The sequence below is a fragment of the Balaenoptera physalus genome (assembly GCF_965194825.1).
Source record: "Balaenoptera physalus genome assembly, chromosome: 1".
Classification (NCBI taxonomy): Eukaryota; Metazoa; Chordata; class Mammalia; order Artiodactyla; family Balaenopteridae; genus Balaenoptera; species Balaenoptera physalus.
Window position 1 is genome coordinate 44,980,996 of NC_138882.1, and position 24,096 is coordinate 45,005,091.

A 24,096-nucleotide genomic window follows, 5' to 3' on the forward strand; every position below is an offset into this window, starting at 1 on the left:
CATAAAAATAAACTCAAAATGGATTAAAGACCTAAATGTAAGACTGGACACTATAAAACTCTTATAGGAAAACATAGGAAGAACACTCTTTGACATAAATCACAGCAAGATCTCTTTTGATCCACCTCCTAGAGTAATGGAAATAAAAACAAAAATAAACAAATGGGACCTAATGAAACTTAAAAGCTTTTGCAGAGTAAAGGAATCCAAAAACAAGATGAAAAGACAACCCTCAGAATGGGAGAAAATATTTGCAAATGAATCAACGGACAAAGAATTAATCTCCAAAATATATAAACAGCTCATGCAGCTCAATATTAAAAAAACAAACAACCCAATCCAAAAGTGGGCAGAAGACCTAAATAGGTCTTCTTCTTCTGCCAAGAAGACATACAGATGGCCAAGAAGCACATGAAAAGCTCCTCTACATCACTAAATATTAGAGAAATGCAAATCAAAACTACAATGAGGTATCACCTCACACCAGTTAGAATGGGCATCACCAGAAAATCTACAAACAACAAATGCTGGAGAGGGTGTGGAGAAAAGGGAACCCTCTTGCACTGTTGGTGGGAATGTAAATTGATACAGCCACTATGGAGAACAGTATGGAGGGTCCTTAAAAATGTAAAAATAGAATTACCATATGATCCAGCAATCCCACTACTGGTCGTATGCCCAGAGAAAACCATAATTCAAAAAGATACATGCACCCCAATGTTCATTGCAGCACTATTTACAATAGCCACGTCATGGAAGCAACCTAAATGCCCATCGACAGACGAATTGATAAGGAAGATGTGGTACATATATACAATGGAATATTACTCAGCCATAAAAAGCAACGAAATTGGGTCATTTGTTGAGACGTGGATGAATCTAGAGACTGTCATACTGAGTGAAGTAAGCCAGAAAGAGAAAAACAAATATCGTATATTAACGCATATATGTGGAGCCTAGAAAAATGGTACAGATGAACCGGTTTGCAGGGCAGAAATAGAGACACTGATGTAGAGAACAAACGTATGGACAACAAGGGGGGAAAGCTGCGGCAGGGTGGTAGTGGTGGTGTGATGAATTGGGCGATTGGGATTGACACGTATACACTGATGTGTATAAAATTGATGAGTAATAAGAACCTGCTGTATAAAAAAATAAATAAAATTAAATTAAAAAAAGAAAAGAAATGCTCTCCTGTGAATGCAATATGTTAATAGAGAAAGTGGGTATATGAAATTGAAAATTATATTTTAAAAAACTGGAAAATTTTTGAAATTTCTCCAGGGGTATATATAATTTACCTATTTGATTACACATCCTGAAAAGGCTTGCCATTTTTCAATCCTTTTAATATTAATCTTAGAAACATGGAATTTAAAACATTAAACTTAAATCCTCTATTCATAATTATGAGTATAGAAACAGCCTATGTTGATTAAATAAAACAGCAGAAAAATAATAAAAAATAAAATAAAACAGCAGAGACTGTGCCCTACAACAAAACCCAAGACAGATCTGAAAAAATGTCCTCTTTACCCTTTGATAAACTGCCTATTGGCTTGCAAAGGCAGTGGCTAAATTCCCCCTTGGTAATAATTTCACATGATAGTCTCACTGAGTGTGGAGTTAAAAACCAGACACAGAGCATCAAAATTCCACCTCAGATGATGTAGGGAGCTGCCTAGAAAATGTGAATCTGAGGCTAGCAAAAGGCCTCCAAATTCCCTCTCAAACTGGCCTGCACCCAAGCCTAGGATTCCTGCCACTAATACATTTTTTCCTACTTACGTGATGTTTCTTGGAGTTTCTCTGGCAGTTGCATTTTGAAATATCACAACACAACATTATCTGGAGAAATAAGACACTATAAATCACAAATTCTTTAGAATAGATTAATCTATCAGAATACTTACTGTCAAAAGGGAAGCAGCAAATAATGAGGGAAGAGGTGAACCTGCAGGGAGTGTTGAATGGCCGGGAGGCTGGAGGAATGGTACATACAGCATACAGCACTGCTAGAAGAACAGCCAGTGTGTGCTGTAGGAGTGGGAACAAGGCAAGATCAGCTAAGCAAGGAAGCCAAATGTCAAAAGGGAAAGGGATCAGAGGCTAAACACAAAACTCGGACAACTTGGGAATTCTACGTGGGACTGGCCTCGTTGACCAAAACTAAAATATGGAAATTATCCAATAAGGAGGGAAATTTCATCAGTCTACAAATTAAATTAAGCAAATAAAGGGTAGAATGACCAAATTTGTTTTAAAGAATTTTAAAATTGACAACTTTACTACAAATAAATTCTCACAGAGATACTGAAATGCACACAGAGATACTGAAATGCACACAGAGATACTGAAATGCACACAGAGATACTGAAATGCTAACTTCTCTGCTCAGTATTGAACAGGTTGTTCCACCTCTTCTCAGCCAGGATTAGGAAAGGCCCTTATTGTGTTGCTAAAGATTCTATTCACTTTATATCTTGAAATGTTTCCAAAAAACTAAATAAATGTAAAAAAAGGGGTGGGGGAGGAAACGTAACTAAAATAACGTTCTGCGAAATAAGGAAAAGAGGTTGCTGACTCTTAAAATCTAAATAGAATCCTCCCAAACTGTAAAAAATGAGCACTAGAAAGTTAGCCACGTTAAGTGATAATGTAATTAAGTTTGTTTTGTTTTGTTTCTGTACATCTGACGAAGCAATTGTTAGTTGGTCCTTTTCTGGTGATGTCCTCTTCCAGGTTACACACTGATTTGCATCATAATAGTTCTTTCCAAGAAAATACTGATACAGTGATACTCATCACCCAGTGAAACTTACGTTTCTCTCAGTGATTATGATAGCTCTTTAACACACAAAGACAATATTCTGAGATCCCTTCTGCCTAACTCCTTCTCTTCCGTGACTAGGAAAGACCTCAAGAAACAGTAGGAATACAAACTTGAACAAGGGGTAAATAGCATCAGACTCCTTGAATGACTCTAGCATCTGAACCAGGGCAAAGACAGCTGGCAGCACTGCTCCTTCCAATAAAGGGCAGTGCGGTGTCCTAAGCTGGGTTCTCTTTTATCTCTGCCCTTTTCCCCAGTTAAAAGACAATACACTTTAGGTAAAGGATCAATTTTTTATTTACAGTCCCTAAAGATGACATTCAAAATATTTTCTTTAAAAAAGGAAAGGCAGAACAGATTCTGGATATAAACAGGTATTTGGCTACCTTATTGTTTCTTATACATTTTGCTCAACCTCAATTCCATATTTCATTCTTATTAGTTTTCAATTTTCATAAAACGTAAATACCATGATTTAAATAACACCTATTTTGAAAATAAAGCCAAAATATGTGTTTCTTAAAATTACAGCCAAAATCTACTAGTAACTTAGTTAAGCTTAACATAGTCATGCAGCTACAGAAAGAAAGAAAGAAGAAAGAAAGAAAGAAAGAAAGAAAGAAAGAAAGAAAGAAAGAAAGAAAGAAAGAAAGAAAGAAAGAAAGAAAGAAAGGAAAGAAAGAAAGAAAGGAAGGAAGGAAGGAAGGAAGGAAGGAAGGAAGGAAGGAAGGAAGGAAGGAAGGAAGAAAGAAGGAAGGAAGGAAAGAAAAAGAATGAGAAAAGGAAAGAGAAAATCAAACAAGAATCAACAACCTTGACACCATCAATATGAAGAGTTAACACACAGACTTTTTCCTAAGGTGTTGATCATATTTTAATAGCACATTTACCATATCAAAAGATATGTCAAGAATTTTGAAGGTGGAAAACAAGAATATATATAGTCTATTCATTTGAGACCATACAAGGAAGAATATTAAATATCAGATGTAGAAATATTACTAGAAAAAGTAGAGACATGTAATAGGAATAGAAAAGCCCATCTGGAGCCAAGTTAATGTCAAAGCCCTGGTTCCAACTCTTATTGGCTCTGGGATCTTGAGCAAGTTACTCAACCTCTCTCAGTCTGTTTCTTCACCTATTAAATGTAACAACTCTGCCTCCACTTGAGTTATTGTGAAGATCAAGGTGAAACCATGTCAGTGAAAGTGTTCTGTAAATTATTAAAATTTATTCAATGTAATAATAAGGTAATATCTTTGTATGGTGACACATGGTGACTACACTTGTCACGGTGATCATTTTGAAATGTATAGAAATATCAACTCACTATGTTGGTAACAGGAACCAACTAGTGTCATAGGTTAATTATACTTCAAAAACAAGTAAACAAACTCATAAAAAAAAAGAGATCAGATTTGTGGTTACAGGTGGGGAGTGTGAGGTGGATTGGATGAAGGTGATCAAAAGATACAGACTTCCAGTTATAAGATAAATAAGTACTAGGAATGTAATGTGCAACATGATTAATATAACTAACATTACTGAATGTTCTATATGAAAGTTGTTAAAAGAGTAAATCCTAAGTGTTCTCATCACAAGGAAAAAATATTTCCTTCTTTTTCCTTCATTTTTATTTATCTGAGATGATAGACATTCACCAAACTTACTGTGATAATCACTTCATGATGTATGTAGGTCAAATCATTATGCTGCACACTTTAAACTTATACAGTGCTGTTATGTCAATGATATCTCAAAACTGGAAGAAAAAAGTGGTTCAATATTACCCAATTAAGCATTAGAGTAATAACAATACTAATAATAAGCTAAATCCTAAAACAGATTCATATTTCCTCCAAGAAAAGTTGTTTTCTTCACAAACTATGCCCTAAGATAGTAGAAATGTGACAAGAATGTAAAAGCTTGACAAATTCGTTAGGAACTAACTCTGAATTTAAAAAGGTGGTAGGCTAGACAATCTCTCATCACCATAACTACACCTTTGTATCTCACACTTGAAAGTGAATGTTATTTATAGATAAAGCCGTTCAGTTAATTCTCACAAGAGGATTACCAGATTGCCAATCAAGCAAAGGCCCCAGCAGGTGGGGTTTATGTGAGGTAATAAGACAGGTTCTGTCAAAGCACTTGTGGAGTGTATTCCAGAATCATTGACTCTCCCACACCTTATTCTTAATCCAAAAAATTATATCCTCTGGCCAAGAACAAAAAATAAGGGCCGGGTATTAAATAGATGTATTCCACCTAAAATACACTGTAGGTTATAAAGAGATTGTGTGTGTTCCATACACCTAGATTTTAGAAACTGTACTAAGAATTCAAAAGGCCACCTGGTGTTTTCAAGCGTGTCTCAAAATAAATTATATTTCTCTGTCACCTATAAGAATCATATTCTACATCCAAACTTGGACTCTTTACTTAAGCTCCAGGCTCAAATTTCCATGTGTATTTAGGACAAATCTACTTGGACTACCAAATAGTCTATACTCACACTAGACTGGACTATTTCATACTCATTATGTCCAGAAACATACTGTCCCCAAACCTCCTTCATGAGGATTTGGTCTCAGTGAATAGTATCACTATTGTTCTAGCCGCCTGATGAAAACGTTACATCATATTTGACCCCTTCCTCAGCCCTACTCCCACCACAGCCATTAATAAATGAATGTCTCTGGCTGATATCTCCAAAATGTCTTTTGTATTTATTCAGTCCTATGTTCTATTCCTATTGTCACTACCCTTGTCTAAGTATTCATCGATTTCCACTAAATCATCTGGACAATGTCTTAACTGTTCTCACTGACTGCCTCACCTTTCCAAATATATTTTCCACATTCCTAATGGAGGAGTCTTCTAAACAGTAAGATTAAAAGTTCTTAGCGAGGCATTTAACAATCTAGGCTATATCTGTCTTTCAGACTTATTTCTAAATTGATGTCTCCACAAACTCCATTCTCCAATCATACCACACACCATAATAGTTACTATTCCATGGGTACTGTAGTCTATAGTTCAGGGCATTTACTCATGCTATTCTCTGCATCAAGAAAGCTCTTTTCTCCCTTCTCCAAAAAATAACATATTATTTATATTTCCAAACCCAGTTCAGGTACTATTTTCTCCACCTCCTCTCATTTGAGCTATACCCCAACACTCAGAATTTATCTCCATCTCCTACAACCTTATAAAGCCCTGTTTGTATTTCTTAAAAAGTATTTCTTTCATACATGCATGTTGCTTTCTCATTAAATTATAAATCCAAATACTGTAAGCATACTATTTTTAGCTTAGCATTTCCTATGGTCTCTAGCTGTGTGTGTGTGTGTGTGTGTGTGTGTGTGTTTTATCCATCAGTAACTCGTTGCATGTTTATCAAAAATAATGACAACCATTAAATGAGTGCTTATTATGTGCCAGGCTCTATCGGCAACATTTTACACTATATTAATTGAGTCACTTAATCCTTAAAATAAATCTATGAAGTAGTTAACATTAGCCCCATTCAATATGTAAAGTAATAACTGTCCCCAAAAGTTAAGCAGTTTACCCAAGGTCAGCACTAGTCTAGAGTCAGAATTGGAACCAAGATCTTTCATAATTCACAGCTTGTGCCTTCAACCAACTCACTACACAGCCTTTAATGTATAGCTCTGAACACTTAACCATTAAAAAACTATAGTAGATAAAAATGCTACTATATGTATACTGACTAAAAACATTGAAAACATTGGTGCCTAAAAGGTAATATGATTAGAATCCATAAATTAAAACTCTCTCTGTAAAGAATAATATTTCCTACCTCATAAGACTATTTTGAAGATTAAATGAAATGAAGTATGTAACATGCTTAGAACAGTACTTGGAACACAGTAAGAGTTCAAACAAGTTTGTATTATTTTTTCATTTGTGAATAATATGGAAAGTACACTCAAACTTATTTCCTAAATCATAAAATACTAGGGCAAGGAGACATACTTTAAATTCAAAGTGGCCTGAATGTCAGATAAAAGGGAATGTTTTAAATTTAAACCTAAATTTATAAAACATTTCCCAGTGTATCTGCTATATATAGAAAATATAAATATATTAACAATTGTTTGGAAAAAGTTATGAAAAATGTTCTCACAGATGAGATCACAAAGAGATTTACTAAACTTTCAAGGCTGATGGCATCTTCCACATTTCTACATTCCTCTCCTCCTTTGCTGGGAATAGGGCACTGGAGTCTGTGAAATTTGGACCATGAAGTTCACCCAGCAACAATAATCATACCAATGACTATTAATTCAGCAATTATGCAGTTCATATGTATCGACATTTTACTTTTCACAAAACACCGATGAAGCTGGTGCTGCTATTATTATTGCTGTTGTTGCTAGTATTATTATTCAGATGAGGAAACCAGGGTTTGAAGAATCTAGGTAATTTGCCCAAAATTACACTACTGTAAGTGACATAGCCAGAATTTAAGTATGTGTCTGTCTGACTCTGAAGCCCAACCTCTTAATCACTCTATTTTCACTCAATCTCTAATCTACAATTGCTTTGGATTTTTTCTTTTATAAAGAGAAGTTTTTAGTGTGATTCATGACATTATAAATACTAGCTTTTTTAAAAAAAACAACTCATTCAAGCAAAACACTCAGTGTCTAGGCAATCCAACTTCTTTTAGTTTAACACAAAGAGTAGGCATAAACAAATTATAATCTATGTAGTCTGAATTCCAATACCATAAAACCGGAAGGCATGATGTACATTTATCTGTCCACAGAATCTTTTCCTAGAATGGTCTGAAACCAGCAATGACATCACTGGGGGGTAGACTTACTTCATTACCATATGACTGTATGATGATGCGTTCTGAGTATGTTTTTATCTTGCTTTTTTAAAATATCATATGGGTAATACATCAAATAAGGTATTTTTAAAACTTCAGCTTTTCCCAGCTGTTGTCCAGTCTTTATATCTATATATTTGCATTGCCGTTTTCATGGTGATTCTCTTTTTCTAATTTGATACCTACCACTGCTTTCTTTACGGCCTGGGCCCTCACTTTAAAAAATGCCCCTGTATATAATGGTTCACTTGAAAATTCCATCCCCTATATGAGAATTTAAGTTTTGAATATTTATATTGGACCTGCTCACTAAAATAAAAAAGGGAAGCACTCAGACTTTACCATAACTATTTCTGAACTCTCCTTTCTCCACCACATAAAGAAGCAGAAAGATAAACACAGAATTCAGAGGGTTTAATTTAACATGATGCTGGTTGGGGGCCCCAGCATCTGATGACAGTAATTATAGACTTCTCTTGCAAAATTCAGTATTTTGAAGTTGAGACAAGCTTTCATTTAAACCTAACTTTCAACTATTCAAAATGTTTAAGTTATTTTCATTGTTTTGTCAGACATCTCAAATGCTGTTTCTCAGTGATTATCCTGAAACTCCACAGATACCCACTAAAAGATTCTTTTTTCCTTAAATAATTTGAAGTGTTATGCTTTTGTGCCACTACCCTTTCATCATTTCCAGCTTCGTGTTTCTGATTCTTTGATCAGACCTAGAGTCATTAATATCTAAAGCTATTCCAAAGGGAGTTAAGATTCTGGGAAAATTACATTGCATGCTCTTTTCACGCATTCTGTCCTAAAATACTTTATTTGGATGAAATATTTAAATTAAAGTTTAAATTGGAAAACTGCAAAATGGCAAGACAGTCCAGAAGGGCGTACATGGAAGGAAAGAGGGGCAATACTCTTGCTGAAAATAGGACATGTGGAAATAAAATATTGCCCGCCATATCAGTAAACAAAGGATGTTGCAGCCATCAGTGATTATAGCCACTCCCCGTGGTGAGCCTTGAGAGAACTGAGGATGAAAGCAAGGAATGCCTGCCATCTAGCAGTCACCAGACTGCAGTCACCCCTGATGGTGCAGTCTGAGGAAACTCAGGATGAGAAAACACAGGATAACTGGTCCCAGACAGCTGAGGTGAATATCAAAGGAATGACTTCAGTGAGCCCAGAATCTTGCATCTTCCCAAACATAGAAGAGCACTAAATTCCTTAATTTGAGACATCTAGTTTTCTTTTGTTAACAGTAATCTTTTGTTTCAGCTACCTGGTGCTGTTGCAAAAACTCCTATATATTCTGGCTTCCCCCTCCTCCTCTTCGGAACAGTTTTCTCAGCGTTATCTGAGAGGCTGTCTCCTGGGCTTGAAGTCCTAAGAATGTCCGCCAAATAAAACATAACTCTCAACTTTTAGGTTGTGCATTTTTTTTTTCAGTCGAAGTGTTATATTCTGGTTGTATGTATAGGAGCTCTCTACCATTTTTTTTTTTAACCAGCTGGAGAGATACAAATTTCTCCTAACCAAACATCTATAAAAATCTGTGCATATCAGTTTATTTTGTTGTTGCTATTAGAATTGAGACTTTAATTTAAACCACCATCTTGGTCAGTCAAAAACTGACAAGGTATTTCCTCCTGCTACCTATGTAGCACTTGCAAAGTTATTGTTTAAATTCTTACACAATCCTCCAATAATATTTATTCTGTCCTGCAATGAAACCTAGTGTGATCAATTCATAAAAATTTCTCAAGGTACATTTAATAATCAGAAAAGGAAATGATACTTTTCTAAGCACATTGGTGGTAGACTGAATAATGGCCTCCAAAGATATCCAGGTTCTAATCCCTGGAACCTGTGAATGTTACTTTATGTGGCAAAAGGAATTTTGCAGATATGATTGAGAATTTTGAGATGGGGAGATTTTCCTGGATTATCCAAGTGGGTCCTAAATGCAATTGCAAGTATCCTTTTAAGAGAAAGGTAGAGGAAGACTTGACTACAGAAAGGAAGAAGACCATGTGATTACTGAAGCAGAGATTGGAGTGATGTGGCCAGAAACAAAGGAACACCAGCAGCCTCTAGAAACTGGAAGAGGCAAGGAATGTATTCTTCCCTGGAGCCCTCAGAAGAAACCAATCTTGCTGACACCTTGATTTTAGCCCCAAAAGACTCATTTCAGACTTTTGGTCTCCACATCTGTAAGAGAATACATTTCTGTTAGTTTAAGCAGGAAGTTTGTGGTAATTTGTTACAGCAGCAATAGGAAACTAAAACAACATTCTACATACCTGACTGTATTTTATAAACAGGAAAATTATGGCTAAATATGTTCAAGTTAATTTACTGACCTTTCAAAACCAATATTCTCAAAGGTAAGAAATAAACCAAGGGAACTTCCAGTTTCTAGTCCAGCTTGTAAGATGCTTGGAAGTTGCCACTCTGTCCTAACAACAAGTAGAAATCTGAACAAACTGAAAAATCAACAGCTCTTCTTAGATCTGTCAGAGAAGTGAGATCACAGGCAAGCCATTGCCCCCCAAACTGGAGAGACAGGCAGATAGAATCACAACTTACCAGAGCAGAAACCCACCAGCAGAAACCTCCAGAAATAGTAGCAGCATAGGAAAATTTGAACTTTAATAGACAAATTGCTGAAGGCTCAATGTAGACAAGTCTGAGAGTTAAAAACTCCAGGGCATTGGATCACTCAACCAGGAAACTATTCTCTTATCAAATAAATAGTTACTCATCATGATCCTTTCAAAACCCTCATCACTCTCTGTCTACCAATTCTCAATTATCATATCATGAATTCTGAATTGCTGCACTGAAAAACCCACCCTAAAAAAAGAAAAAAAATTTGAGGCATTTTACCTCCTGGAGCTCAACCAAGTTCTCACAGTGAATATCAAAGAAAAATCTCCTTGGGCTTCCTACAGGGAAGGGAGAAAACTAACCATTTTGGAATATGCAGAGCATTCTGTTCTTTTAACAAGTCTGTGCTCAAGAGAAACTATTTTACCAGCACCTAACCTATTTGGGTTTTATTAAAGCCTAACTGACCCCCTCTAGCCTTCCATGAGGGGCAAGGAAAATATTCAGCTCCACCCCCCTCCAGCCAACTCTCCCACCTAAAGTGTGGGAGTAGGGGACTGAGAGGCACTTGTGAAGTTCACAGTTCAGACACAGGCTCACTAAAAGACTAAGACCTAATCATAGGCCCCTAGGACAGTGGTCCCCAATATTTTTGGCACCAGGGACCGTTTTCGTGGAAGACAATTTTTCTATGGACCAGTGGTGGGGCGGGGGGATGGTTCAGGTGGTAATGCAAGCGATGGGGAGCGGCAGATGAAGCTTTGCTTGCTTCCTGCTTGCCTCCTGCTGTGCAGCCCAGTTCCTAGCAGGCTGCGGCCCAGTACCGGTCCGTGGCCCAGGGATTGGGGACCACTGCTCTAGAACATTTCTGCTCTCCCACACCTTACCAGCATATCAATAAAGGCCTATTTCTGGGAGTTCCTTTCACCCAGTACACCATGTCTAGCTTTTAGCAAAAAATTACAGGCATACTAAAAGGCAAAAATCACAGTTTAAAGAGACAGAGCAAGCATCAGAACCAGCTTCAGAATGTAAATTTAAAACAACTATGATTAATATGCTAAGGGCTCTAAAGAAAAAAGTAAACACGCAAGAATAAATGGATAGTGTAAGTAGAGAGATGGAAATTCTAAGAAAGAATCAAAAAATATGCTAGAGATCAAAAACACTGTAACAGAAATGAACAATGTCTTTGATGGGCTCATTATTAGACTGGACATGGCTGAGGAAAGAATCTGAGAATATTCAATATCCTCTGGATATTGAGAATATGTCAAAAGAAACTTTCAAAACTGAAAAGCAGGGCTTCCCTGGTGGCGCAGTGGTTGAGAATCTGCCTGCTAATGCAGGGGACACGGGTTCGAGCCCTGGTCTGGGAAGATCCCACATGCTGCGGAGCAACTAGGCCCATGAGCCACAACTACTGAGCCTGTGCATCTGGAGCCTGTGCTCCTCAACAAGAGAGGCCGCGATAGTGAGAGGCCTGCGCACCGTGATGAAGAGTGGCCCTCGCTTGCCTCAATTAGAGAAAGCCCTCACACAGAAACGAAGACCCAACACAGCCAAAAATAAATAAATAAGTAAATAAATAAATAAATAAATAAAAGAAAACTTCTGATTGGAAGTTCTTTAAAAAAAAACAAAAACTGAAAAGCAAAGAGAAAAGAGACTTGGCTGGGGGGGGGAAACAAAACAAAACAAAAAAACCAGAACAGAATATCTAAAAACAGTGGGACAAATACAGGATAAGTGCCAAAAAAGCTATACCTAGTCATATATTTAAACTGTAGAAAATCAAAGATTAAAAAAAAATCCTGAACAAAGCCAGAGGGAAAAACACCTAATGTATAGAGGAGCAAAGATAAGATTTATATCCAATTTCTCAGAAACCATGAAGACAAGAAGAAAGTGGAGTGAAATATTTAAATTGTCAAGAGAAGAAATGAAGCCAAAACATTCAATAAAATTAAAACAATACTTATTCTATATCAGACATAAAGGTAAATATATTTGTCAAACAAAACTATATGAATGAAATCAAATATAAACAAAATATGAGAAAAGAATACTTAAGAACCATGAACCATTTATATGTCAATCTTTAAGATCATTTCTTGAATTAGAAGCCACAAAATAACATTACAGTTGCTTAACTGGCAACTACAACTACAACTCAGAGGGTAATGAGAGATGCTCATTGTGGAAAAGAATCTACACCTACACAGAAAAACTGGTTACCCTCAGTAACACAATGCATAAATGTAAGAGAAAATAGCAATACCTAAGGTTTATTGCCAACTTACCAAATGTAAATTTGGTTACATGTATTTACTCATTTAAGTGGATTAACACAACTATGCCCATTTTAGAGACACAGAAATGTTAAGAAACTTGACCAAGGCCACACAAGTGGTGAACCCAGGCAGCCTGGCTCCAGAGTCTACACCCCTAAGCACTAGACTGTCCTCAGTGAATTCTAAAAAGGAACTGCATTGTTTTCCTCCCTAGGACATGTAAACTCTATCCATGTAAGTTAGCTATTTTTTGAGGTACCAGTTTGAGGTACCAATTCAAAGAACTATCATTATTTAGGCTCACAAAAGATAAAATTATAATTTTAAACACCTTTAATCCAAATTTGTTATGATTTTTTCAAATAAAAGTAGTTTTATTTGGAATTCTTTAAAAATTATTTTCAACTTCTAGCATCTCCTGAGGTTGAATCCCATAAAATTTCTAACTTCTGTGTGAAGATAATTTCTTGCATCAATTTGCTTAAATTTATTTCTTTGAAACTTAAGATGGTGTTTCTTATGTTGAATAAGTCCACATTCATAAGGCCCACAGCCTTTAAGATTTTATGAATTACAAGTATATCTATTCTAAGGCAATGTTTTCTCAATTCTTTTTTTTGTACAAATTTTTTTAATTGATGTATAGTTAATTTACAATATTGTGTTAGTTTCAAGAGTACAGCAAAGTGATATATATATATAGATTCTTTTTCAGATTCTTTTCCATTATAGGTTATTATAAGATATTGAGTATAGTTCCCTGTGCTATACAGTAGGTCCTTGTTGTTTTATCTATTTTGTATATAGTACTGTATATTGATATATGTTAATCCCAAGATCCTAATTTATCTCCCCTCCCCTCCCCACTATCCCCTTTGGTAACCTCAAGTCTGTTTTCTATGTCTGTGTGTCTATTTCTGTTTTGTAAATAAGTTCGTTCGTATCATTTTTTTAGATTCCACAAATAAGTGATATCAATACTTTCCCAATTCCTAAGATTTGATTCAAAATATACTTTATACGAGTGCTTCCAATCATTTTGATATTAATTATCATTTTTCTGGAAGCTTTCCAGCTTTATTATTTCTTTTTTAAATGAATCCAATGTTTCCAATATGGGTATACTATGGTTTTATACAAGAGCAAAGTCATTGGCCAATAATTTATGTAATAGTCATCAATTCCAAGTTCTCCATTATTGTGAAATATAATTGAGGTGACATTCTCTAAAATGTATTGATTTGCCAAATACATATGAAGATCCTGCTGTGTATTAGGCACCACTGAAGTACAGAGTTGGCCATGGAGGAGCTAATAATCTAGTGAAGAAACACCATGAATAAGTATAGCAAAGAGAATGTCAGATAAATCATTTCCAAGTAAATGCTTCCTTTATTCATTGAGTTTAGATATTTTAAAACAACATCGAATGTATTTGTTTCCCTAAGTTTTATCTTTCTTGATTGGGGTCAGAACTTAACCTCTATTTTCTTATCTAATATTTTCTTTATCAATTGCCCACTACCAATGACTGTCTCAATTAAACAACTGTTATATAATTTAGCTTAAAAGAAGGAGGGGGAGGAGAACGGAGGGGAGGAGGGAAAGGCATCATGAAGGACAAAAACCACTGAGCAATCTGATCTAAAGGCTATTAATGGTTTTATTATTTTTAGCTCAATGAATAAATTACTGTGGTAAAGGTAGCTGAATTATAGACTCACAATTATGTTTAATGTCTGCTCAGTTCCAGGAAGTTAAACCGCAAAGTACTTCCTACTTTATGAGTAATATTTTTACTAATACATAGAATTTACCTTTTTCAGGTGAAGTATTTCATGTAATACAATATCTGTAATAGCACTGACAAGCCCTTTTCCCACAACTTTTCCCAGCAGCAATTCGAGGCTCAATTAATCGTAAATCTTGATAAGTCAACAATGTATTACAAGGGTAATAACAAGTAAATATTCACCTAATTAAAAAAAAAATAACTCTTCAATGTTATATTTATATTGGTCACATATTTAAGCCAGAATGAGAATAAACAAATAGCTAAAAGAAACATAATCCAACCCAATAAAACAAAGAGTATATTTCTTACTTATTTTTCAATATTTGACTTGTAACAATGTGTAGATCCTATTAATAAGTTTCAAACTCTAGACTCAAAATGTGAAGTTAAAAATCAGATAAAACCGCCAAAGAGAAATAATATGAATACTTTCATTAGAAAGGTTTGTATTTCTAGTCCTCAAAGGCCAGATATATAGATGTCTGAGAGTGCTGAATTAGTTTCCTACCAAAAACAATGAGCCTTAAACATCCTGGAGTAAAAGGAAAGGGTAAAGTTTTTAAAGCAAGCACTGAAATTATTTGAATTACATCAGGAGAAGAGAAAGGATACACAGAAATGAGAGCCATAGAAGAAAAATAATAATAATAGTTAGATTATTGTCTGCTCATTGTGTGTCAGTTTATGGTGTTAACTAATTAACAAACATTAGATTCTCACACTGATGCTCTAAGGTCAGTATTCCTATTTTACACGTTAGAAAACTGAAGTCAGAGAAGACTGTCGCAACAGTAAACAAAAGAGCTAGGAACTGAACATGGGCATCTCTTATTCTAAAAACAGTGTTATTAACCACTACCTGATGCTACCTACCTAGCAAGTAAAAAGCAGTAGAAAGAAAGTATTCACTCTTAATTTTTTGTGGTTTTCTATTTTGAAATAATTTTAAGCATACCTAGGAGTTGCAAGAATAAGACATGAGAAACAATGCTTAAACAAATGTAAAACATTAACAGTTGGGGAATATGGAAGATGAATATACTAGAAGTCCTTGTACTAATCTTGCAACTTTTTGGTATGTTTACGATGATTTCAAATTTAAAAGTAAAAAATAAATTAAGAAAGTATGCATTTTTATACATTTTTCCCTTAATCAGAATTATTGGAGTAAATTTGCAGACATGATGCACAATTTCCTCAAAATACTTCTATGTGTATTTCCTAAGAACAAGAACATTCTCTTTCATAACCACAGTATAGTTGTCAAAATCAGAGAATATTGATAGAATACTATTATCAAATCTATAGACCTTATTCAGACTTCACCAATTACCTTAATGATGTCCAAGTATAGAACAAAGTAGTATTGCAATCTGGGACCCTGTAATCCAGGATCACATATTGCATTTAGCTGCAATATTTCTTTAATCTTTTAAAATCTGAAATGGTTCTTTATTCTTTATCTTTTACAACATTTTCATGGCAAGTCAGTTACTTTGTAGAATGCCCCTCAATTTTGTTTTTGTCTGATTTTTCCTCGTGATTAGATTCAGACTATGAATTTTTGGTTAGAACTTCACAAGAGTGATGTTGTGTCTTTCTCAGCGTCAAAAAGCACATAATGTCAGTTTGTCTCATTGCTGGTGTTGACCTAAACAATAAAACAGCCAGTTATTTTGTCGGCAAAATGGGTTTATTCAAGAACAACAAAGAATTGCAATTTGGGACATGCAACCTATGGAAAATCACAGACAAGTCCTGAGAACAAAGGTGAGGAACATTCTTTTATAGAGAAGGGAGAGTTAGGAGGAGCTGTTATAAACAAAGTGTCCACGGGAGGAAACTGGGAGTTCAAAGTGTTGTGGGTTTTTTATTGGCTGAGTTGTGACAGTCTCTCATTGGCCGGGCTGTTGCTAGGCCAGGAGAAGTTCTTCCCTCCTCCTGCTGGGTAGTAAAGTAGTAACTTCCTGTTGGAGATGCAAAGGTACATCTTTCTCTGTTGGATCTGCAATTGACATCCAGTGGTAGGGCATGAGAGCTTCTGACTCCATTGTAAATAAGGTTTCTGTTTGTTAATTTTCACATTGATGATGGTAACTGATCACTTCATTAGGTAGTTTTTCTCAGGTTTCTCCACTGTAATTTGTTATTTTTTTCTCTTTGTAATTAATACATAATTTGTGGGGAGATACTTTGAGACTGTGTAGATATCCTGCTCCTTACCAAACTGTCACACAATCGTTTTAGCATTCACTGGTAACTCTACCTGAATGAAATATTACCCATGATGGTTCTGAGAACATACTAGTTTGATGCTATAAAAAAAATACAAGTATTTATTTATTTTTAACATCTTTATTGTAGTATAATTGCTTTACAATGTTGTGTTAGTAACAAAGTGAATCAGCTATACAGATACATACATCCCCATACCTCCTCCCTCTTGTGTCTCCCTCCCACCCTCCCTATCTCACCTCTCTAGGTGGACACAAAGCACCAAGCTGATCTCCCTGTGCTGTGCGGCTGCTTCCTGTTAGCTATCTATTTTACATTTGGTAGTGTATATATGTCCATGCCACTCTCTCACTTCGTCCCAGCTTACCTTTCCCCCTCCCCATGTCCTCAAGTCCATTCTCTATGTCTGCGTCTTTATTCCTGTCCTGCCCCTAGGTTCATGAGAACCTTTTTTTTTTTTTAGATTCCATATATATGTGTTAGCATATGGTATTTGTTTTCTCTTTCTGACTTACTTCACTCTGTATAACAGTCTCTAGGCCCACCCACCTCGCTACAAATAACTCAGTTTTATTTCTTTTTATGGCTGAGTAATATTCCATTGTATATATGTGCCACATCTTCTTTATCCATTCATCTGTTGATGGACACTTAGGTTGCTTCCATGTCCTGGCTATTGTAAATAGAGCTGCAATGAACACTGTGGTACATGATTCTTTTTGAATTATGGGTTTCTCAGGGTATACACCCAGTAGTGGGATTGCTGGGTCATATGGTAGTTCTATTTTTAGTTTTTTAAGGAACCTCCATACTGTTCTCCATAGTGGCTGTATCAATTTACATTCCAACCAACAGTGCAAGAGGTTGCCTTTTTCTCCACACCCTCTCCAGCATTTATTGTTTGTAGATTTTTTGATGAGGGCCATTCTGATCGGTGTGAAGTGATACCTCACTGTAGTTTTGATTTGCATTTCTCTAATGATTTGTGATGATGAGCATCCTTTTATGTGTTTGTTGCAATCTGTATATCTTCTTTGGTGAAATGTCTATTTAGGTCTTCTGCCCATTTTTGGATTGGGTTGTTTGTTTTTTGATATTGAGCTGCATGAGCTGCTTGTAAATTTTGGAGATCAATCCTTTGTCAGTTGCTTCATTTGCAAATATTTTCTCCCATTCTGAGGGTTGTCGTTTCATCTTGTTTATGGTTTCCTTTGCTGTGCAAAACTTTTAAGTTTCATTAGGTCCCATTTGTTTATTTTTGTTTTTATTTCCCTTTCTCTAGGAGGTGGGTCAAAAAGTATCTTGCTGTGATTTATGTCAAAGAGTGTTCTTCCTGTGTTTTCCTCTAAGAGTTTAATAGTGTCTGGCCTTACCTTTAGGTCTTTAATCCATTTTGAGTTTATTTTTGTGTATGGTGTTAGGGAATGTTCTCATTTCATTCTTTTACATGTAGCTGTCTAGTTTTCCCAGCACCACTTACTGAAGAGGCTGTCTTTTCTCCATTGTATATTCTTGCCTCCTTTATCAAAGATAGGGTGACCATAGGTGCATGGGTTTATCTCTCGGCTTTCTATCCTGTTCCATTGATCTATATTTCTGTTTTTGTGCCAGTACTATACTGTCTTGATTACTGTAGCTTTGTAGTATAGTCTGAAGTCAGGGAGCCTGATTCCTCCAGCTCCGTTTTTCTTTCTCAAGATTGCTTTGGCTATTCAGGGTCTTTTGTGTTTTCATACAAATTGTGAAATTTTTGTTCTAGTTCTGTGAAAAATGCCATTGGTGTTTTGATAGGGATTGCATTGAATCTGTAGATTGCTTTGGGTAGTATAGTCATTTTCACAATGCTGATTCTTCCAATCCAAGAACACGGTATATCTCTCCATCTGTTTGTATCATCTTTAATTTCTTTCATCAGTGTCTTATAGTTTTCTGCATATAGGTCTTTTGTCTCCTTAGGTAGGTTTATTCCTAGGTATTTTATTCTTTTTGTTGCAATGGTAAATAGGAGTGTTTCCTTAATTTCTCTTTCAGATTTTTCATCATTTGTAATACAAGTATTTAGGTCCTGATATTTAGGTCCTGATTGGTTACTCATTAGAAATGTGTAATGATTGGTTTTCAAAATCACTTGAGTAAAAAATAGATAATGGAAAGAGCTTTATGTGTAATTATAGCTGTGCTTCCTGTCGGTAATACTGTTATAGTGAGAGGTCCGGAAGCTTTTCCCTTTTAGTTCTTATAGAAATACAGACCTTAAATACAGAATTTATTTTTAGAAAGGAACATTTACTAATATTAGGAAAACACTTTATTCTCAAAGTAAGTATTTCCAGCATTAACACTTTCCAGCCAAAATCAGCCCTTCTAGAAGAACTGTTAAATAATAGAGAGAACACTGAACATCTGATCAGGACAGGTAAGTTCTTGGCCACTAGAATTTGTGAGACCTTAGACACCTAATGTAAACTCATGTGGCCTGAGTTTCCTTTTTTATAAAGTAAAAGGCTTGATTTAGGCCAATGGTTTCTTGACTCTGGATGCATGAGTTACAACATAGCTTTTTACAAATACTGATATCTGTCCAGCCTCCAGAGATTCTGACCTAATTGGCTTGGATATATCTCTCCAGGTGATGCTGATGCCAATTATGTTTAAGAGTCACTAGGTTAGGTGATCTCTGAGATGAGCCTAGCTCTGATTCTATGATTATGTGATTCTATTTCTCCTTCCCATAGCAAACCAGAGAGGTGGTACACTTCTCTTTCTCCTCCAGTCTTAATGTAAGTTTCTGGCCCATGCTCAGGGTAGTGATTTTCAAACTTTAGTGGTTAGTAGTAAATAGCTAGTTAAAAAGGCAGATTTCTAGGATCCACCCCACAAAATTCTGATGTAGTAGGCCTGAGACATTGTCCAGCAACCTGTATTTTGTACAAGGACCCAGGTTCTGAGGCTACTATTTGAGAACCACACTTTTAGAAACACCTTCAAGCGTATAATATGTAATCTCAAGGATGGGGTTCTATCTGAGGAAGCTTCGGGAATCTGGTTCACTCTGGAATACAATTTTTGGCTAAATTATGAAGTTGATGCAGTAATTCCAGACCCTGAGTTTCATAGCTCTGAGCCTTCTTCTTCATTTGAACTCCAGTCATATAGCCAGGATCCTGGCTTTCATCAAAACCTGCTCTAAATAGGTCAGAGAAAGAGAATTAGAATCCAGAATAGACAAACAATTTCTACAAATAAATAGAAACATTACAAAATTACAGTGGAAAAATGGGCAAAGGACATGAACAGGCAATTCACAAAAGAATGAATCCAATAGTAAATAAGCTTTAATAGTATCAGTGAAATAAAAATTAATAAAAGAGTGAGACACCATCTTTCATGAATCAAATTGGCACACATTTAAAAGACTGATAGTATCAAGTGATTATTAGGGAAACTGGTACCATCGTGCATTCATAGGGAAATACAAACTAGATGAGCCAGTTGAGAGGGCATGTTGATAGTATCTATTGAATATGTTCATATTCAATGATGCTAAAAATGTAATTCACTTCTCAGTATTAACCTTAGGAGTACTGGAACATAAACAAGAGAAAACATATTCAATAACGATTTTTAAAAAAGAAAAATGGAAACCACCTATATGTCCCTAAAGGAGCAAATGTCTAAATATGTGGTATAGTCTTGGTAGATATTATGCAACAATGAGAATAAATAGAAAGGATCTATATGAACTAACTTGGGTAGCTCTCCAAGACTGAGAGCTGAGTGAAAAATCTAGTTAAAGAAGGCTATTCAATGTGGTACCTTGTCTCCAAGGTAACACCATCAATTCCTTCCTTTTGTACATACATGCCATTCCCCCATCAAGAAGCTAAGTCTGTTCTTGCCCTCTCCTTGAATCTGAGCTGATTTTAATGACTTTCTTGACCAATAGAATGTCACAGAAGTGATTTTGGACTTTTGAGGCTAAGCTGTAAGAAGCTTTGCAGCTTCCTCCGGGTCTCTTGGAACTTGTTATTACTTCTCGCTATGTAAAGAAGTCCGATGGTCCTGAGAACAGCATGTAGAGAGAAGATGTCAGCAAACCCTGGCTATTCTAGCCCAGGCAACATGTGACATGTGAGTGAAGCTACCATCTTGGGCATTATAGTCCTAGCAGATGCCATGTATTAGAAGAACCAAGATCCCAGACATAGGGTCCCAGTCAAGCCATTCCAGACATCCCCTTTTGAGCTACCTCAGTTGAGACTCCAGACTTGGTGGAGTAGGGATGAACCATCCTTACTATGCTCTGCTTAAATTCCCAACTCATAGATTGGATGTTGGTTGTTTTACACCAGTAAAAAAAAATATTACTATGATGGTTACCAAATAGTGATTTTTTAAACTCCTTCATTCCTACTATATGTTGATTGGCATTTTATTCTAAAGAAGGGATTTTCCTTCTCCTCTATTTATTTCTAATTCATTCATTTATGTATATCAGAACACAGTCATATAACCTTATTTTATTCTATAGATTATAATCCATTATTATCATTATTTATTTCGATGCTTAAATTGTCCCAAATTTGACCAGTGGGGCTCTTTCAAGTGAGTTCCAGTATCATTTGAACAGTTCCCCAGATTTTTTAAAAATATTTATTTGGCTGCGCTGGGTCTTAGTTGCAGAACACGGGATCTTCATTGCGGCATGCAGGATCTGGTTCCCTGACCAGGGATCGAAACCAGGCCCCCTGAATGGGGAGCACAGAGTCTTAACCACAAGAACACCAGGAAAGTCCCTCCCCTGATTTTTGAACATTCATTAATTTTTGGCATAAGATGATATCCCAGGCTCATTTTATGCAATAGTTTCTCTGATCCAGCTCTTATTTCTTTTTCAGGGAGCCCTGGCTACTTTTAGTGAAGATGTTATTTAGAAACCAGGATTTGGGTAGTCCTCATTGATACAGGAGTGTTGTTTCTATGCCCTCAGTACACAGAGCTAGAAAATGTATGTATGTGTGTTTGTATATATACACTTGCACACTGCTAGGTAGGTGGGAAGATGATAGATAGTAGATGGATAGATAGATAGATAATAGATAGGTAGATAGATAGATAGATAGATAGGTAGATAGATAGATAGATAGATATGGAACAAACCATGAATTCATACTGATACCTCAAATCCCAATCCAAAATCACTGGCTTCATGCTAATCTTCCCCCAGTGCATAGTTGTACTCCTGTCAACCATGGTGATAAGTTAGACTTCTTTTACCCTCAATGTATATACCTGTTTGCATAAAGTAGTAATAGATTGCTTACCCACAACACTGCAAAAAACAGTCCTACTGACTAGAGTTCAATATTTGTGTACAGTTCTTTTGGCATTTATTCTAAGATTAAGTTTTCAAAATACTGTATCCAAAATTTACCTGGCCTCATTGCCTCTCACCTTCAATGTGGTTCTACTTCTCATTTGAAACTGCTTAATTCCACTTTTTTCTGTTTGTATTCCATTTTAGATTCCCCTCATTCTTACTGGCCTTACTTTACTTTGTGGGTTTCATTTGAGTATGTAAAATATTAGTGTGATTATGAAAGTCAAAACTGTATGAAATATTATACTTGGAGATGAGTCACTCTCTCATCCCCAAACCTTCATTCCTGCTCACTCCCAGTAGATAGCCAATCTTTTTAGTTTCTTAGCTTTTCCTTCTTGTGTTTATTTTTTGGAAAAATAAACAGATGCATGTATATTTTCTTATATCTCCTTTCTTACACAAAAGATAGCATACTATGTACTACTTACATTTTTTAAGGATTATTTTTATGATGAATTTATTGGCTTAGCACAGGTTTCTCTTTTTTTATTTATTTATTTTATTTTTGGCTGCGTTGTGTCTTCGTTGCTGCATGCGGGCTTTCTGTGGGCTTTCTCTAGTTGCAGCGAGCGGGGACTACTCTTCATTGTGGTGCGCGGGCTTCTCATTGCGGTGGTTTGTCTTGTGGCGCATGGGCTTCAGTAGTTGTGGCACGCAGGCTGTAGAGCGCAAGCTCAGTAGTTGTGGTGCACGGGCTTAGTTGCTCTGCAGCATGTGGGATCTTCCCAGACCAGGGCTTGAACCCATGTCCCCTGCATTGGCAGGCAGATTCTTAACCACTGCGCCACCAGGGAAGCCCTACTTACAATTTTTACTTTTCTTCTCTCACTAAACAATAAATCCTGCAAATCACTCCATATCAACCTTAGAGAGCTTTCTCTTTTAAATTTCCAAAGTACTTCATGATACGGATGTACCATTGTTTATTTAAACAATCTCCTATAGATGAACATTTATATTGTTTCTAATATTGTGCAATTAATAGCAATGCCACAATGAATAATTTTCTGCATATTAATTTTCTTATAGTTGGAGATAGTTTTCAGGATAAATGCCTAGAAATGGAATTTTTAAGTTGAAAGGTAAGAGCATATGAAGTTTTATTAGGTATTACCAAACATCCCTCCATAAATTTTGTACCAATTTGCATTCCTGCCAGTAATGTATAAAAGTGACTGTTATCCACAGGTGCCAAGCTTTAAAATTTTTGCTTATCAGATAAGTGAGAAATGGTATCTTAGTGTAATTTTAATTTTTCATGTTTCTTATTTCTCATATTATGCATAAAGTTGAACATATTTTCTTATGCTTAAGAGCCATTTATGTATGTAAATATTTTATACATAATATACATTATAAGTATAAAATCTATGGTTTAGGATAATGGTTGCTCTTGGAGAAGGACAAGTGGAGACTGGTAGTAAAATATGGAAATTCATTGAGCTTTTGGTATGTGCACCTTTTGAGTAAATTTCAGAAAAAGGTATTTTTTAAATGAGTGTCTTATATATGCCTTCTAAATTAGAGGAAGAAATTAAAAGGTATTAAAGAATATAATCAACTCAAAGAAAGTTTGGATATGAGTGAGAAGGGCAAAAATAAAATCAAGAAAATATCATTAAAAAGCAGAACAGGGGCTTCCCTGGTGGCACAGTGGTTGAGAATCTGCCTGCCAATGCAGGGGACACGGGTTCGAGCCCTGGTCTGGGAAGATCCCACATGCCACGGAGCAACTGGGCCCGTGAGCCACAACTACTGAGCCTGCGCGTCTGGAGCTTGTGCTCCACAACAAGAGAGGCCGCGATAGTGAAAGGCCCGCGCACTGCGATGAAGAGTGGCCCCCGCTTGCCGCAACTAGAGAAAGCCCTTGCACAGAAACAAAGACCCAACACAGCCAAAAATAAATAAATAAATAAAAATAAAGGAATTCCTTTAAAAAAAAAAAAAGCAGAACACATGGAGAGCACAAAATAAGATAAGCATTAAATATATGAGTAGTCACGATAACTGTACATGGACTAAGTGCTCTAATTAAAAAAGAGACATTAGTAAACTGGATAAAAGACAGTATATACCTAT

General features: G+C 35.9%; 1 long non-coding RNA gene across 2 annotated transcripts in view; it reads right to left on the reverse strand.

Annotated features, from left to right (window-relative positions):
- Positions 1 to 13,303, reverse strand: part of LOC309666474 — a 55,254-nt gene extending 41,951 nt beyond the window's left edge. Inside the window, exons 1-2 of one of the 2 annotated variants that reach the window (XR_014267119.1) lie at positions 4,504 to 13,303; positions 1,914 to 2,037 (exon numbers count right to left, since the gene is read on the reverse strand). This is a non-coding gene — a long non-coding RNA (uncharacterized lncRNA). Of the gene's footprint in view, positions 1 to 1,913 lie in introns of both variants that reach the window. The other variant, XR_014267120.1, reaches the window with a different exon arrangement.
- Between the last annotated feature and the right edge of the window lie 10,793 nt (positions 13,304 to 24,096).